Here is a 19,151-nt window from a genome sequence, read left to right as displayed (position 1 = left end):
AAACTGTTGAGCCACTGCTTTGACAAGTGGAGTACAAATACTGCAGTGTATTTCCCAGGAAATAACTGACTCCTAGCTGGTGTTCTCTGTAGCCAGACACTTCCTGTAGCGCGGGCCAGAATTCAGCTTGATGGACAGATTACAGAAAAAGGTGTCTTTCACTGCCATTTCTACAACAACAAACAAAGTATGGCCGACTGCAGTATGTGAAGCGCTACAAGAAAAGCACCTTCACCGCAGGTAGCTGAGCTAATACCAGAGACGAAAGTAGAACATTTCCTAAAGACTGAAAAACACAGCAACACCAAACAAACTTGACCTGACCTGACCTGAGCTTCAGCACAACAAAGCTGAAGATGTGCTTTGCGGCTTGTGTAATGCTCTTATTGCAGTTGTCCGGTAAAAACATTTTTCTTTTGTGCCTGATGTGATACAATTCACAGACTGTGTCATTACATGTCCAACAAAGCCCATGCTTACAATGGTTGTCATGGAGACAAAAAAACTAAAAATGTCCTAAGTGACAGGCGCTTTGAAGAGTTGTTTGAATACCCGCCCAGCGTGCTAAACAGTGGTTCTGTTGGCTGTATACGGCACTCTGTTCCTCTAATCACTGCATATTATTTTCAAAGATCCCCACCAGGGTACCTGCAGGCGCGTGCTGCTGATTAGAGGCCTCCATAATTGATTTAACAGCCAGAAAATTATGCAGAAATAATACTAATGGTGTGGTGTGTAACATCAAGGTTGTAATGCACTGCTGCTGCCAGAAGCAATCCACTAAGAAGCCTCACCTGTTTCAAATACGCACCAGCACTTTGTAATGCCACATAGGTCATTGTACGTAGTGCATGTAAGTGGATTATCCAACTGTTTGTAATGCAGCAAGAGGCAACGGCTTAAACTTTTTGTTTTCAAGAATCTGGAGAGCTTGTTTAGGCGATGCTTCTAAAATCGGAATTTGTTGCATGATCTTATTGGGTTTTTTTCACTGTTCTTGATTTTACATCAATCAGATTAAAGGACAACTGCAGTCAACAGTTCCAATTATTTTTAAATTAAAAAAGTAACAGCAACACAAACTCAGTAACACCTGTAATACACAGTCTCACATCATGGATGCGTACGCGCCAACGGTTACTTCTAGGATTCTGACACCAATCAAATTTTTCGCTTTCCCAGTTGCCTGTGATCCATCAATCAACCAGCGGAGTGAGGACGCATCTGCGAAGGACGATACCTTATGCTTCTCATACTGATGCTGTACTTTTTCTTTGCCCGTCCACCTCCTTTCATGTATTGTTCTCATCTCTCCTCCAACGCAGTTTAGCATAAGGGAACGAGTTTTTTTGCCGTGAGGGTCAAAAATGAGATATGTGCGGCTGAATCACTGATGCAATTCTCCCCGGCCTCTACGATGGCTTTTTGTTTTGTGTAACTGTGTTTCTGATGTAAGATGTCGTCCTCCCTGTATTGCCTTTGTTTTGTTTTAGATTAATGCAGCTTGAATTTTGTGTTGAACGCGGGCCGACGCAAGGTCAGTGGAAACTATTCATATTGAACAGTTTCATTACTATTAAATATGTATCAGAGCTGGAACCTAAGGATTGAGTATCTGTGTCCACCCGCAGAGAAAGTTTGACAAAATCAGAGCGAAAAAAAACAGCAATCAACCCTCCTGTGTGTTGATTTCAGTCCCACAATAACAAGAGGCGATGTTTGATTACAAATCCCAGTGGAAAGTTTCGTTTTGCAGGGCATGTCTGTACAGAGTTCTATTTCCCTCTAAGGATTGCAGGATTGAAAAAAATATTTTTTTAAACCAACAATTGGCCTGTCAAACAGACAGCAGATATGAACATCAAAGAAAGCCTGCAAGGCAGGGAGAGTCCTGCAGAGAGAAAGTCAATAAATCACGCTGCACTTCAATGTTTTTTTATATCTGCAAACCAATGTCCTTTCAGTTGTGCGTTCTATCTGTGAGAACCCCATCATCGCAGCAATTGGTCACCTATGGAAGAGAGAGTTTGGGAAGGTGTTTCGCCACTTACTCCCAATCATAATAGTCATTTTTAATCCCAAAGGACACCACGCTTCAAGCATCTGGTTAGCATGCATCAAGCGTCTTTAAGAGTAAGTAGATATGACTAAAGGTGTATTTTTTCTCTCTACTCATACAATACATTATCTGCGCTTTTCACCACTCCTGAACCATTTCTTTGGCATTGGATTAAAACATATTCTCACCCAGTTGTGTAATATATATATATATATATATATATATATATATATATATATATATATATATATATATGTCTAGGAAATGTAAATGTACATGTATCTCGATAATAGATTATTTGGTTGTTGTGTAATAATCCTATTACATGTCTGTTCTATCATTACAGACAATAAAACATACTTTAGTGGTCTACAGAATTCTAATACTCATTACAGCAAAATAAAATTAATTTTGTTAGATTGCAGTGTGGACAAGAAGTTAGAGGTCAAAATAATGGAGTCCGAGCACTTGCCTGTTGCTGGAGGTCAAGCCTCACCTACTGAGTGACGTGAGGCGGCGATCGCTGTGAGGCGAAGGCAGTGTGCTGCAGCTGGTGCTAAAGATTACAAAACAGAAAGTGAAATGTAGGAGAAACCTGTGGTTGTCTCTGTGATACTGGCCGTGATATTCTAGCACCGAGGTGTGTCCTTCATCCCTCACCGTCATGGTGGCTGCATCCTTCCCATCACCCCTCGGCAAGGCACGTGTCACACGGTGAAATGTGAACAGCCGGGCCGGATCGCAAACCTTGAAAGCGCTCCTGATGGCCTCTAAATATCAAGCCCCTGAGCGGTTCTCGGTTTAATGCAGACCCTCCGACCGCAACAAGGCATGAACACGACCCATTTATTAGGAGGTCAACAAGAAGGTCAACTACTCTGCCACTGCAAGATGGGAATGTTTAGTCATGTATCAAGAATGTGCTACTGACATTGTTGTGCAGAATATCTTCAATATGTTTGAAAGAATAACAGCCTTTGACAGGTTCTAGTCTGAGCTAATTCTAATGAGATTGGAAAATGGTTCATAAAACCAAGAAGACCATTTTATCTCATTTTGCAAAGTGCACTTTCAATAAAATCATTGCCATTAAAATAACAAACAGGGGAATCGACAGGACAAAAACAACAAATCCCTTGAATATGAATGGGAAATGTCATGCTGTCCATGTCTTTAACCCTTCAACACCCACTCTGCGTAAAATCCTTGGACATAACGTATTGAAGGATTTATTACATTATTGGACTGCACACCATATTTCCCCGCTGGAACGCTTGGGCGACGGGTTGAGGGACAGCATTGAGCCAGAGTAGCAGGAAATAACATCTGTGTAAGAATTAACCTGAAGAAAGGACACCAACGAGCTGCTGCAGGTTTGTCTGCAACAGCAGGAGGGCGGAACCCCTCACAGGACACGCCCTGTAAATCCAGAAATGGTTCCCCCAAATTCAGGAGCACACAGGGAAGCCGCATGGACTGGTCCCGATTGGACAGAGGTGGTGGGCGGACTGGAGCTATTGTTGGGGGAAAACAACCAGTAGAAAAGGCGAAACTTGAAGCCACCAGAGCAGCTTGTAACTGCTGTGGATCAACAACCACAACGTCAACAACAACCATTGTTTTGGCAGATTAGTGATGGAGAACCAAAAAACGTGCAATCCCTTGATGCGATACGTGCGTTTGTGGCTGCAGTGGTGAAGTTTACATTGTTGGTGCATGTCCACTTGTTCTACTTTGGTAGTGTTTTATTCCACGGTCAATTCTGGGATAAATTTGCTGAGTGGTCTCTTTTCTTGTTGATTCTTGTGCTGCTTTTCCAAGGAATGCAGTTGTATATTTATAATGTACAATCATTAGTATGATCATAATTGATAAGCAGGTGCAAGACGGACCGCAGAGGGCCCATCTGTTGGTTTGCACATTGTTCTGTTTCTGATGTTGTCACACACATACAAGAATATTTTTTGGTCACCCAGCACGTTATGTCTGTTTCTCACAATAACCAACAAATCACAGTCCCTGGATCCTTGGCTTTATTGAAGGAAGCGTGTGTGCAGGATAAGCTCCCCTACTCAGCCTTTACAAGTATGCTTGTAAGCTGACATTGGATGCAATCTTTTTTTAGGGTACTCTTCGAAATGCTGAATGATATTACTGATAAAGTGGCAATATTGAGTTCTATTTATTTTATTGAAACAAATGTTTTGTAAGTTATTATCCTTTGCCGAAGGAGGATACACAATGGGGATTCAGCCCTGAGCTCATATATTTGCAGGATTACAAACTGGCATGTGGTGACATTTAGAAAAATTCTGGACACACTTTCTTGTTCAATTGAATGAGAAGGTGTGTCCAAACGTTTGATTGGTATTGTATACATTTAATATGAACATGATTGATAACATAAGGATTGCCCCTTTTTAACTGCAGTTATACCTTTTACTTTTTTAATACCTGAGTAAAATAATTTTGGACCTATTTCCAGTTCTGCTTTATGCTAATTATTGTAGTTTAATAGCCTTGATCTTTCTTGTCTTAGTTCAGTTCCTTGTTTCCAGCAGCTGAACGCAGCTGTCTTAAGCAGAAAATCTCTGAAGACCCGCATTGCAATACTACCTGCCCAGCAGCTGATGTCAGTACACAGAGCACTTAGTGGCTAAAGGGATGGATATTTCCACGAGGACATGCTGGAGACCTAAACAAAGCTAAAGGAAGATATGTTGAACTGACATTTTCTAAATCCCCAAAAGTCTCAGATGACTCATTCTTTTCATCCATTTCTGCTGGATATTTAAATTGCTGCTAAAACATTCACCGTATCAACTTTATAAAGTAATATGGTGTTTTTGAGCTTAGCCCAGTATCCCAAAAACCCAATTTATCTCCTTCATGCATTGCACCTGTATTAATTATAACTCAGGGTTTGTTTGTGTTGTTGCAAGGAATGCATGTGTTACATGTTCATCATTCAGCAGTCTGTGACACAAAGTGCTAGCATCCCTCAGGTGGAGGGAATGGGGGGGTGAAGCAGTGATTATTTCACTGTTGTAAGGGCACACTTGATGCATATTTAAAAACCATATGCAAAGCAGTGTTCTATAATTCATTGTTAATTATTACAATTATACAAAACGTTTCAAAGTGTGCTACACTGTAGCTCTGTGATGAGATTCTAAAACAATTGGGTCTTAGTGGATCGTCCTAGAAAACATTGGGTGCCTGCTGAGCTCGAGCTGTACTTGTGATCAAATCCCTATTATGTCCTCAGCTGCAAAAATGAATATCTAGGACATAATCAGCTCCTAAATTACCAAATTCCCCTAAATATCTACATGTATATAAACAGAGAAGGTCGAAATTGAGCTGTTGCACCAATAAATTGTTCAGTGCCGATGGTGGCTTAGAAGCATGAAATAGATATTGATCCCATTGTGTGCCTCCATTTTCTTCAGCACTTCATCTCTCGAAAGGGTTTTGGATGTCACGCATATACTACCACGGGTAATTAACCTCACAAGACTCCACTCTTCTCTTTCATTTGATGAAAATTGCAGTTTATGTTAAAATGTGACTTTCCCATGTTAGGCTAAATTGAATAGCCTATTGTTCATTGTGCAAACCATGAAACCTAAATAATGAACTCTTTTCAATATAATTAAAATAATTTACGCCCCCCACTGTTTTAGGTGTTAGAAAGGTTTTTTAAATCCAAATAACCCACGGTCAGGGGTTCATATATATATGATAGGATTCTAATATTCAAAAGTTTGGACTTGCAGCACACTTCAAAGCCAAAGGCTGGATAACAGTGATCTTCAATAGACAGTTCACAGGTGTATGTTATTCAAGGGCACTGCACAGTCAAGCAAATGGATATTAACTGCACTTGAAATCTACGTGCTCTACGTGTTTTTCTATCTCTGAATATGAAAGGCAATGTTTTCCATTTTCCATTGGGAAAGTAATTCAGCAGTTGCCTTCTTTTGAGAACATTGCAAGAGGCGGCAGCCATATGAAAAATTCAATTTTATGCATTGTGTGTGTGGTAAAGATGAGAAGTCAGCCCGATAAATGTTTTCAAGTTCAGACACGCTGGTGTGTAAGGGAACAAGTTCTAAAGGATGAGAGGTTGAGTAGATGAGTCTGTATCTTTTAGTTGTTTGGAGAGAAAGTCAATGTCATATGCACGATATGCTTCTCCCCAGCCTTCACCCCCAGTCCTTTGTTATTGCTCTGCTTTGACTGCAGATGATGAGAACACAATGCTTCTTGACCCACTTCGACCGCTTTGCTGCTTCACGCTGGCAATGACATTTAAAATCACAATCTCCATTGTTGAAGGAGCTGAACCCTGCATAGCCCCATCAGTAAATGGTCAAAAGAGTCTAATTTCTTCTGGCATTTTCCATGACTCGTTCAATAGGAAGCAGCTATCCTGTTACCATCAAAGGGATGCGACCCAGCCACAACTAAATGTCAGAAAACCCTAATATGATTGTCTATAACCTATTATTACAATCATATTTATAACGCATTACATTTTAGAAAATGTGGTAAAGAATATTCTTAACATTTTTTTAATAATCTGACACTGATACTAAGAAATGTCAAATGAATCTTGTGCATCCTAAACTAAAATTCAGTCGTTGGCGTGCCTTAATTACCTCAGTGATGGAAGACATTAACCTTTGGAGGGTTTGCAATGTCCAGATAGATGTATCTGCGGGGGTATGAATCAACAATCATTTATGTCTCTGCATCTGCCTGACATTATCTAGCCTGTTTTTTGTCTGACTCTAAGCTCAAGGACCTCTTGTAGTTGCAATGATTCACAATTAAAAAAATGGACCATGAGACTAGAGGTATGCTAATATGAAAATGTAACATCTGAGATGATGAGGACTCATGAACACACACAGTTCAGTTATGACTCAAATTCATGCAGCATCCAGACCACATGCCACATATTCAGAGCCTTGGAGCTTGTCCCTGCTGCTGAACAGAGCGGGTCGCATGCTTATTCAATGTTTATTAATATTGAACATATTTAAATATGTCTTTTGTCAACAAACTACCCTGTATCGAAGCTGGCTGTAAAAGACCACGAGACACTATTTACAGCACTAAATAAAGCACCTCTTGCCAATTTACACCTCTTAGCCTTCATCCTCATCATCATCAATGAGTTTGCTCAGTTGTCATGCAAATGTAGACTCTCAAATCTGTGACATTTTAATTAATACTCGTTTTGAGTCACTTATAACGGTCTGTGGAGAAAATGTTGCACTTTACCCAAACAGTATATCTTTATTTTTTTCTTGATGACCTGGATTCAAAGCACTGACTCTGAAATCAAGCTAAAATGAAGATGCAGTGTTTAGAATAAAATGCCATTCTAATCTTGTTATCCTCTTTGCTTTCAAGAAAATGTCTTTGGTAATCATTACTTGTCTCTGTATGACCACATATTATATTGTGCATTCTGTTAGCATGGTCAAGGCACATTGTGGTGATCGTCAGGGATCAATTGTGGGTCCTCTGTGAGTATTAGTCTCTTAACAAACCATTAATAAAACTCAACACAATCAGCCTAGAATCTTACGTTTAGACATATTGGGCCCACAGAACTCAGGCAGGATCAGGCTCATGAGGAATCAGAAGATGACGGATATAGAATGTATATACTGTATGTAATGTATAGAATAACATTCTTCTTTAACATACTGTATTTCAGGTGAACATTGTCTTTTTCAGACTGAAATATTTAACACATACCGAATATAACTCTATATTGGCTGTGTATATGTTTGGTCCTTTTATAAAGCCGCTCATCTCATTGTCATCATTATGATTCACTGTCTTAGCTGAAATAAAGCTGAACTGCATATTTTCTTTACAGAACAAAAGGCATGTTTGTCTTCACTGGAGGCCTCCACATAAACCACTAGTTTATGACAGACATCATTATCTGCCGGGGTACACAATAAGCCACTATATCTAACTTTAAATACTTTATCGCTGCTATATGAATATTATGACTGTTAATTACAGCTACTACAGCAGTAACATAAAGAGGGCAGTACTCTGGAGACCCATTCTGCCCTCTGCTCTTCATTTCCAGCCTCGTAGGGCTCTCCCAGCTGGTGAGAGGCACTCTGGTTGGTCACGGTGAATCTTATGTTTGAACAGGGTCCAGCAACTTGTACCAACTTGTAACTCAGTACCTCTAACTTAAAGTCATAAATGTTTGGACTAACAAGAATAATGCAGTGGTTAATGTAGTTAATGTTCATGCAAGTCCCTTATGGCTCATGCTGGTCCTTCACGGTTCCTACGGATGCTTTATTATCTACAGCTACGGTGAATAAGGAGAGTACGAATGTATTGATTATTGATACCATTAAATGGCGATACTCAAGGGGTCCTTAACAGAAATGTAACTCCTAACACATGAGCAAGAAGTTGTTGGATGTTTTCATACTCAATCAAAAATGCATGAGTGTTAAGATGTTTTAGAGCCTGTATGTATAGGTGGAGACCAGCAACAGCATCTGTCAAGGGAACATTTCTTTGTGCATAAAAAGTCCCACACACAGAGCAATGTATAGACCAAAAAAGTATTTCATACAAGGTTGACCTCCACCTAGTGGCATAACAGATTCCTCTTGAAATGCATTTAGATTAATGACCCTCCAACATCAACACTTTGGTAGAGTAGGGTACCAGGAGCAGGCGCAAACACATAGACATAACAAATTAAAAAGAGTTGAACTTAAGTGAATGGATCAAGACAAAATGAATACAATAATAATAATAATACAATAAAATAAAATGGAATGAAGAGAAATGTAATAATAAATGATTGTATATAATGCAATTATATAGTACACAAAAAAATAAAACCAAGAAGGAAATAGGGCATAATAGAATACACTAGAAAAGAGCAGAATGGCATAAAATGTAACAGATCAAAAATAAATATAATATAGTAACATGAATGGAATAAAAGAACATGGAATACAATACAGCATTAAAAGATAAGAGAGAAATGATTCCCTCACAAGTACCATGTTGTTTTATGTCAGCCATAAAAATGTTGCATGATAATGGTTAGAATCCAAATGACTGTTTTAATGTAATTAACTTTACTTGCATGTTAATCTGCATTAAGATTGGACGAATGACCTAAGAAAAATAGAACGTAAAAATGATCTGTTATGGTCGGGCAGGTCTCCGTGTGCACAGCACAATGCGAGGTGCCGCAGCAGTTCATCCACAACGCTGCCACGGCCTGCGAGGCTCCTCTGACCTGTTAAGTAGAGGTGTGGAAGCTGCTTAAAGGTGTCGTGCCGTGTGCGTGTGAACAACTCTGCATCGATGCAAGGTTTTAACTGTGTTTTGCTGTCATATACCGCCTGTTTGGCTTGTCTCTCTTCTCACCTCCTATCTCTGCTGAACCGAGGGCAAATTGTACAAAACACTCTTTGTGCAGGCTGAGTTGTGCAGTGGGATGTTGTTGTTGTGAATGTCTTGACTGATAGCCACCTGCTGTTGAGTTGGACCAGACGGAGGGGGAGGCTGCCAGAGTGAACCAAAGGAGGTAGAGAAGGTGAATGGGAGCAGAAGCCCTCGTCCGAAATGACCTGAACTCCCAATTCGATAAAGCAAATCTCAGGGCTTTACTAATGCTGTGTTCAGCAGGGGAGGAGAACTGCAGTCTCAGACTGAAGATGTTGTTGAGCGGAGAAAAGGGCCCTTTGTGGAAGTCCTGAACCCAGCCAACAATTCCTCTGTGGAGGAGGCAGCGTTTCAAGACTTGGGGGAACCCATTGATATCTAAGGCCACTGAGGGAGTCGAAAAGCTCCTTGGTGCTTGAGGAGGAGGAGATTTTGCTTTTAGATGCTGAAGGCTCTGGGCAGTTGTCACTGTGATACCATGGCTCTTTGATGAAGCCAACTGAGCTAATCATCTACACAGGGCAGTAACAGATAGTAGGCTGTAGTGTAGAATCAGGGCGGCTTGTGTCTGTTGCTCCTCCACCTGAAGGCAAATACATACAATGATGTTCATCTATTAATACAGATACATTATGACAATAGGCAATACGATGACTGATTATTTCTCTTGGTCATATGTTGAGATTTATTACTGATCTTGTAAGTCATAATACGACAGGCAGTAAATGCATCTAAATCATTTTTTTCTTCTGTTAACAAGATCATTGGTGTTTAATAGAGTAAACAATTATTCAAACATTTGAATTAGGTGTAAATAAATGATTGTTTTGTAAGTCTAAAGTAAAATAAAGTTTATTTAGTAGATTTACCTGCTCACGCTCTGTGGCTGCTGTGCCAGGTGTGATCCTACATGTCTCTTCACCTGCAGCTGTATTTAAGCACGGAAAAAAAACACAGTGAAGTTCTTTAAAATGATGAAACGATCAAGAATGGGGTTGAAAGTCGTTCACAACGAATGTAAGTGTGAGGTCATATTTTGAGTGAATTGAACTATTACAGATGATTATAGCTTTATTAATATGCATTTATATACTGATACTTCTACTAAAACTATTACTATCACCAATAACTATAATACATAAAAACTCACAAGGTTCAGAGAAAGGTGAACCTGGGGATCAGCTGAGCTTTCTTCAGGAGGTGAGTGTCTCTGCAAATGTTTCTGGAGGGCATCTGGACATATGAAAATATAAAACAATATAATCATTCCATGACACCGCATTACACATTTATTCACATGTATCTACTATTTACATTACTATAAATACAATCCAGACAACATACTGTGTGGAATGCATATATATACCAGATTGTACATTAAGATAGAATACCATTGGTCAGCAAAATCCTTCAGTAATGATATTAATACATTTTATTTAAATAGCGCTTTACATGGTACTCAAAGACACTTTAAAGTAAAACCAGTACAGATAGAGCACAAACAATAAAACCAACAAACAAACCAGGCATAATAAAATGCAATTAAAAACAATAAAAAACTAAAGAGAACATTAACGATTTGAGGCCTTTGCCATTTGGACAAGTAACGTTAAGTTAACCTGTCTACGATTCACCTGTCTATGAACTAAAGTCCGGGTACAGCTTAATCATTTTCGTCTATTTAGGCACGTTCCCCTTTGACAACAAAGATGAGTTGTAAATGTTTTGCAAATAATATAGGTAACAATTAAGGTGTTTGTAAAAATGTAGACATTTAAAACATTTAGACGTTTCTGATATTTAAGTACCTAACGTTAAATTAAACCGTTATAAATTATGCAAATAATGGCTTGCTTGCTAGGAACGAAGCTGCTGACGCTAACTAAGGTCACTTATGAAAAACGCAAGCTAACGTTAGCTAACGCCACTTATGAAAAACGCTAGCTAACGTTAGCTAACGTCACTTATGAAAAACGCTAGCTGACGTTAGCTACCGTCACTTATGAAAAATGTATTTGTTTCAAATTGGTAAAATAAAATTGATATAATAGAGGTAATGAGTGTCCCGGACAAGTCTCAATGTGGAGCCGTGAAGAGGTGTATTTTGATTAGTGATTGGAATAATTCACCATCACTATGCTAGCTGGAAGGCTCCTTAAGTCTTAAAGCAGACATGAAATGACTTGTCTGAGGTGGAAATACATAACGTTACCTCTTTACAGGGCTTTCTTCTCCTCCTGCTGCTTTTCTTCGTTTTCGTCCCTTTGCACCAGAGTTTGGACTGATTTTACGTTAGCTTGATCCGAGTGTGCCCATTGCCTTGCAAACCACGCAACCATAAGCTCCGCTGCGCGTGACCGTCGCCCCCCCCCCCCTCCAAACACATAAGATTTAAGCATGTGGCGGGGCGCCAGGTTTATTGGTTTTAATCATGGTTTTATTTCACCTGGGTTTTATTTTGTTAATCAAAGTTGTTGGGAGAAAGATGTGTTATGCCAGAGGGCGCCACCCACGAATTTGGCGCTCTAGGCGGTCGCCTTGGTCGCCTATAGGAAGGACATTTTTCACTTGGTCCTTAATGCAATTTATTTAATGATATTTATGGTCTGCTGCAGTGTTAAAAACAACTATTTAAGCTGTGTTCACAACATAGCATGATAAAAAACTAAAATCTCTCTCTGTGTTCAGCAGACCTGTCCTATTATAAAACAGGTAAAAACGCTGTCGCTGGTTCCGCTGTTTATTGGAAAGTTGCAGAAACAGATGTTCATTAAACTGTATTGAATGGCCATAACGAAAGAACGTGGATAATACCGGAATAAATAAATATATATATATATATATATATATATATATATATATATATATATATATATATATAATAAAAACGTGAGCACGTACAAACACGCACGCACGCGCGCCCTAAAATGCCATGGCAACCGAACGATGACCCGACCGAGGGTATTTAAGGTCAGCGCACTTTCTGAACGTTCCTTTTGCACTTTGACTTGAACACGAAATTTAAACCTCTTGTGAAATCAAACTGCTGAGAACTGAATCGTTGAGTTTTTGACTGCTGGACGAGATCTACTGGATAGGAATATTGTTGGAGAAGTGAACTACTACATAACATCTTTAGTGGAGCACAGACGAGGCTGAAAAAGGCCCTCCGGCGGCGGAGCATCGAGGACGACCACCTGCTGAAGGAAGTTGGCTGTGATTGGAACCTTCGGTGTTCAAGTAAGACATCGTTTTCATCCCCTTACATCCTTAGAAGGGTCCCCAGGTTACAAATGAGTACGACACATTGAGTTTAAAGGTGAAAGAAATAAGATTTGATGGACAAAGACACTCAGTAGCTGATTTCTCCTGTAAAATGATTATTGGAGGGGCGGGATGTGTTACATCTCGCGGGACATCTCTGGGATGTGTCAACAATTAGTGTAGATGTTTTAAAACACTGTTATTTTGGTTTGAGGGTATCAAATTGTCGAAGATTAACATTAGAATTTGTGAAAAAAGATGGCGCTGAGAACGCCATGGAACGTTCAAATAAATGTTTTTATTTGGAAACAACCGGGTCCATAGAGACGGTGTGGTTGTGACGTCACGACGTGCAGGCGTAGTCAACACACGACACACGTGGTTGAAACGTACTTATGAATGCATTGTTACTTGCTCCATACACTATTTCTCTCATATTTCACCATTCACCTCCTCCACGCGCTGCGACGTACAACTCATAGAATAAAGAGTGATACATTAAAGGAGTTCCTGTGGTCATGTTGGATCACTGGCGCACTGCATATAAAACACGTCCACGCTGTTTATTGCAAGTCAATGACGTCCCGTGCGCACACATGCAGAATGAACGTGAACAGTGGCTTAGTTGACCCGCTAACTGGCTGATTGAAAGCTTTTTACAATCATGACGCCGATACATCTAGACACACAAAGAGCGTCAAGTATTGGTTGAGGAACTCTTTAAGCCAGCGGTATGTTTTAAAAGTATCGTTTTAGAACTGGAATGTTGTGTGTATGATGTTTGTCATTTGTTGGGAGGCTCGTTTACACCAAAGCTTGTTCAGAAACGTGTCACTTTAATGAGCATGATGAGCAGCAGAGAACAACAAGCAGGATATTTGTTATCCACAACGTGGCTCTTTCATATTTACACCGCCAAATCTTTAATTTTCTCATGAATTATGAAAAGAAAATGGTGTTGCAATATCAGACCAGGTCAGGGGTCAATTTTAAAATATGACTGTTTCATTGGTAACTTGGTGTCTGTGGGTTTGATACCAGCAGCATGTGTTAGCCCTCTTTCAGTAACAACACTGACCCAAATGCAAACAGTTTTATTATCCTGCGTTTTCTTTTGTTAGTGTATTATTTATTGCATGACATCTACTTTGAATCCACTTTTAATGCAATATGTAATGTGAGAAATGACCACGATGTGCATCGGTGATCTGAGGGTTGTGTTGCTGTTTATTTACCCTTAGATGGCCCAACGGTGCAGCTACACCAGCGTCCAGATCCCGGACCCTAATCGGCCCGGGATCCTGCGGACCATCCTCAGGCTCAGAGGACTGCCTGACTGCTCCTCTGGATCTTCAGGTAAGTCTTTAAAGGTAAGTCCCCCAGAACCACCACAGGGACCAGGTAAGTCTTTAAAGGTAAGTCCCCCAGAACCACCTCAGGGACCAGGTAAGTCTTTAAAGGTAAGTCCCCCAGAACCACCTCAGGGACCAGGTAAGTCTTTAAGGGTAAGTGTGCATGAGCCATTATTGAAAAGGAGCTGTGCTAGAGTAGGGTGGGAACCATCACAGGTAAGTCCCCCTGAGCCTCCTCAGGGACCCGGGGAACCATCGCAGGTAAGTCCTGGTGAGTATCGGCCGTTATGGGACCAGCCTGAGCCAGATTGGGTGGTAGATATGAGGGTTTATCTAGAGTGGAGAGACCAGTTTGACAGCTGGTGGTGCAATAGACGCACTGATGCTCCAGGTAATATTAGGAAGCATAATCCAAAAAAGAATGTTTATTCATTTGAAAAGAATTTATCTGAGTTTAAAATTACTTACCTGGAGTAAAATGATTTACATGTTATTAATTTTTAAGTTTCATCATGCTGTATTTTTTGTATTAAGTTGTATTTAGTTGTATGTTTTTATTTGATAGTATTTCAGTATTAACACACCTTCAATCCTGGAAGACAGCTCCAGAAACCTGCTCAACCTCCAGCTTGGTCCAGATCCAGGCCTGACACCTCCATCCTTTAGTCTTCAAGCAGTCTGCAGGCTTCCTGAACCGCCATCTCTGGTCCGTGCCGTTGACCTGGAACTCACCTCCACTCGGCTTACAGTAACATCTACAATCCACCTCTTCCGGTAAGCTGCAGGTGCCTCCTCCATCTGTATTTTACTTGCAGACGGCTTCAGTCCTAAGGTCCACCTCTAGGTTCTGGCAGTGAACCACAGGAGCCTCCTCTGCCTGCCTTTCTCTGGCAGACACCTATAGGCCAAACCTCTACCCATAGTCTCTGGCAGTAGACTGCAGGTGCCCCCTCCACCTCGAGTGTGTGGTGGGCAGCTGCAGTTTAGACCTCTACATACAGCCTCTTTTAGCAACTAAAATCCTCCAGCCGTCAGCCGTCCAACGCCACCTCCATCCCTGGCCTGCACCTGTCATCCTGGAAGACAGCTTCTGAAACCTTCTCAACCCTTCTTCTTGTTCCAGCTCCTGGCCTGAGCCTTCACCCGACACCTCCATCCTTCAGTCATCAAGCAGTCTGCAGTCTTCCTGAACCGCCATCTCTGGTCCGTGCCGTTGACCTGAAACCCACCGCCAAGAGATCATCCCTTCTACGACCGTCGGTCAACCTGCTGGACTTCGCCTCACCACCACCACCAAGGATTCTGTGAAGGGCCCAATCCTGGAACCAGAAAGTCGTGGACTACTGGTGTTTTTACGTTTTGTGGTGTTTGTTATCTGACTCACCAAAATAAACCTTTTTGTTTCACCCCAACTGATCTGGTCTGCGTCTGGGTCCTGTCCGAGGTCAGTTATGTTCCAGGAAGCTGTGGTGAAGGAGCTCAAATTAGGTTTTTATTAAGTAGAGCCTTAATGTCTGCACTGGTGCCTTTGGACCAGATAAGATGTCCACCCAGTCGCACACGTTGTTGATGGTCAAGAAGCTACAGCTGTGTATTACTGTTCTACCTCTTCCTCAAAAGGCCTATACAGATTAAATCTGGGTTTGTTGTCATACAGTCATTGAATGTTTAGTTTGTTATATCTATAAGATGCTAAATAAATGTTAATTATTAAACATATAAGTATATTCAAAAGTCTGAATTTATTCTTTCTATTGACGGATGGATAGCTAGAATTATCTTGGATTGGGAATCATTTCTTATTTTCTTAAAACCACATCTCCCTTCTATGGATAAAATCTGTGCCTTAAAAATACTCAAAACAGTAACTCAAGATCCTAAAGCCCCTATTTCCTGGGGCGCAATTTCCCAGATGGAATTGGGTTCATGTTTATCAAGTTGTTGTACACCATTATATTATCTGTGGATGACAAATATTTTATTCATCAAAGATACAAAGAGTAGTAGCTGCTTACTGTTTCCTTTTAGTCCAGTGAAAGCAACACCCTGCATGATCACTCAAAAGAGGACCAGTAGTGGAACAAGCTGAGATTATTTAAGTAGTAGTAATACTACAGTGAAGAAATACTACATGTAGAAATAGTGCCTACAAAATTAAGTAAAAGTCATTTGTATTATGAATTGAATAACTATTAAATAGAGTGGAGTAAGAATTACAACATATTCCTTTGGATTGTAGTAGAGGTATAAAGTAGCAGGAACTATAAGTAACACTGTCTTCAAGGGGACATATTGTGAATAGAGTGGAGTCTACTTTCACAAAAAAAGAGAGTAGTCCGGGTGTGATGCATGGGGTCGTCAATAGACAGTAGACAATAGATAGTCTTTGGAGGGGCTATGGCCAAGGGACACAAAAATTGTGAAGAAGCAACAAAATGCATAAAACTCCTCATTTTCATTTCAAATGCTGTTTCACTCTCAAAGCTCCAGGGAAACCTGCATTTCTATATTATGACTCAGCGTTTTGTGACTGGGTGAGGAATGATTTGTGGTTAACCTGTGGGTTGGACAGGAGACAGTGTTCGAATTCGGAGACAAATTCGAGTATCGCCTAGGGCATCAATGGGCTAGAGCCGGCCCTGCATCTACAGGCCGTACCATTCAGCACACACTGGGCCAGTTTGCTGTCGGGATGAGACCCAGTACCTCCAAGTCTGAGGCCATGGTTCTGGCTTTTCTGGTTCAGAAAACTGTGTATTATGCGGCCAGTGTCTCGGCCACACATAGTGAGCTCGAAGTGGATTCGCTGCCCTAAAGCGTGGCCAGCAGGCCCTGATCTGATCTGGATGCCTCCTGGTATGCAGTGGACTCAAGCAATTCATCAATTATAAGTAAGCCGCATTGAAGACAGAATTAACTGTGGTTGAAACGCAGGGTTAAAACAATTATTTCTTGTGATATAAAACCTACATCAATTACAGTAAAAGCTGGTGAGTTTCCTGCAGCTGGACAAACCATGATGGATAAAAAGTCTTGAAAGATGAGAAACTTGTGAAGGCACGTCGGCAAAGCCTACATGGCCGCATAAAGGAACACGGAATGTAAATACAATTATCAATTTACCCATATCAAAGAGAACAGAATGGCTTTTGTTGCGTTGAAAAGAAGACAGTTATTGCTAAAAGTTCTTAGCTGTAGTTCAGTGGTTCCCAAACTGGGGAGAGGCCGAAAGGGGCATTTTCTGCCTTATCACAAACCCTGCTAGGTAAAAAAAACAAAACCGACCGTGCGTTGTGTTCAAACCACGCCCCCCCCCCCAAGCGGCTCGGGTTACAGTCAGACGAGTGCAGCAAAGAGGAAGAGAAAGAGAGATCTAGAGAGAGAGAAGGGGAGTGGGAGAGAAAGAGAGATCTAGAGAGAGAGAGGGGGAGTGGGAGAGAAAGAGATAGACGTGTGGGCCCTGACAGAAAAGGTTTGGATACTCTAGTTGGCGCCACAGCAGTTTCGCTCATTAGCTTTTTTAATTTACAATTCCAACACTTTGTTTGATGTTCAATATGAGAACAGACAGTTCAAGCATGTAGAGCCCAGTTCCTTTAGCAACTATTTCAGATGGTTTCTGTCTTCATTTGCTAACGTCTTTCTTTTAATAAGTCTGATAACAATTTTCACGTTATCTAATTCTGTTTTCACAAGTTTTCTGTCATAACCGACCATGTTTTCGTACCTAAATGTGTTAATTGGCCATTACATTATCTTGTTATGCACTGAACGTTGCTTAAATAGCAACCGAAGCTGAAAATATGCTGTCTCATGGGGTTTTCTGTGCAGACAAGAATACCAACTTGCACTTATTATTCATTCACATTGGGAGCAGCATAGTTTATTACGTTGCAAATGGTACAGCATGTGTGCATAAATACAGACATACCCAAAACGTAGAGGAACATTACAGCGCATGCAGCAGAGAGAACTGGGTGCAATGCAGTGTTGCTTTAGACTTTCTGTTGGCCAGTCCTTTTTAGTTTTCCGTCCTTTAAAATAGTTTCATCATGGTAAGACATTGGCTAAAGAATTATTTAAATGTGGAGTCTGTCGTTCTAATCCAATTCACAACAATGTTTTATTTTAGTTTTTAGTTCTGAAGGGGGAGCCGTGCTTTGCTGCCACACTGGCAACTGGATTTATTGGAAGTTGGGGTCCTGCAAGCGCTTCTACTGGGAAAATCACGCTCCTTCTGCAGCTGCGAGTGCAGCTCTCGGTGACCCGTACTAACAGACGGAATCCAAGGTCTCCAGTCTGTCAAAATGATGGACGGCCCTCAGATATTTCCACTACTGCCAATGACTGAAAATGTGTTCTGTTAACTTGACCTCTGGTATATGATCACGCCAGCAGGGAGTCCCCAGAAGCTCATCTGGTCAAGCATGCGCGCCATGGCGGTGGTCGCATAGTGACTGAATTACCTCCTAATTCCTTGTGTCCTAACCACTATTCCTCAACCTTGTCATGAAAAGTCATGTGTCAAGGGCCAGTCCTTTCAGCCTCAGGGGGCTCTTAATCCATTGCATCCCCTTTCCCCTGCTCCCACTTTCCATTTGTATTTCTACAAAAAAATCTGTCAAGTAATTATTTCTACCACTGCCAATTGTCAAGAAAGCACTAGCGAGATCTTCTTTTCATAATGTATCATCTACTCCCTGGCTCGGATTACACTGCTGCCACATGGCCAGCTCGTATGGTCATAACCAAACACATTTTTATTAATTCTTCTGCCAGTTTTGTCCATCAACGTCTCCTTCTCATTGGTGCCATTCGTCTGCATTAATGACCCTGCTCCTTCCCCGGTGGATGTTTGTACTCCTGCTGCGTCAATTGGACGATAGAAACGTCATCAGCATGAATCATTATTATTAACTGATTTGGACATTTGTGTTCTCATAAACAGTGTGTGTGCAAAAGGTTACACTGTGCCTATTTTTGTTTTCTTAAATAGAACTAAATGGCTAACTATCCAC

General features: G+C 40.9%; 2 long non-coding RNA genes across 2 annotated transcripts; one reads left to right on the top strand and one right to left on the bottom strand.

The window, feature by feature from the left end:
• Positions 1 to 10,400: 10,400 nt before the first annotated feature.
• Positions 10,401 to 11,824, bottom strand: LOC119209730 (uncharacterized). Its single transcript, XR_009942470.1, has 3 exons — positions 11,730 to 11,824; positions 10,668 to 10,750; positions 10,401 to 10,445 (listed from the first exon to the last, which is right to left on the bottom strand). It is a non-coding gene; the product is annotated as an uncharacterized LOC119209730 (long non-coding RNA).
• A 640-nt stretch (positions 11,825 to 12,464) lies between these two features.
• On the top strand, positions 12,465 to 15,412 carry LOC134105247 (uncharacterized). Its single transcript, XR_009942477.1, has 3 exons — positions 12,465 to 12,757; positions 14,023 to 14,907; positions 15,257 to 15,412. It is a non-coding gene; the product is annotated as an uncharacterized LOC134105247 (long non-coding RNA).
• The last annotated feature ends 3,739 nt before the right edge of the window (positions 15,413 to 19,151 follow it).

The sequence above is a fragment of the Pungitius pungitius genome, chromosome 15 (assembly GCF_949316345.1).
Source record: "Pungitius pungitius chromosome 15, fPunPun2.1, whole genome shotgun sequence".
Taxonomy (NCBI): Eukaryota; Metazoa; Chordata; class Actinopteri; order Perciformes; family Gasterosteidae; genus Pungitius; species Pungitius pungitius.
The sequence above is the reverse complement of the archived record's forward strand: the minus strand, read 5'-3'. Positions and strand labels throughout refer to the sequence as shown.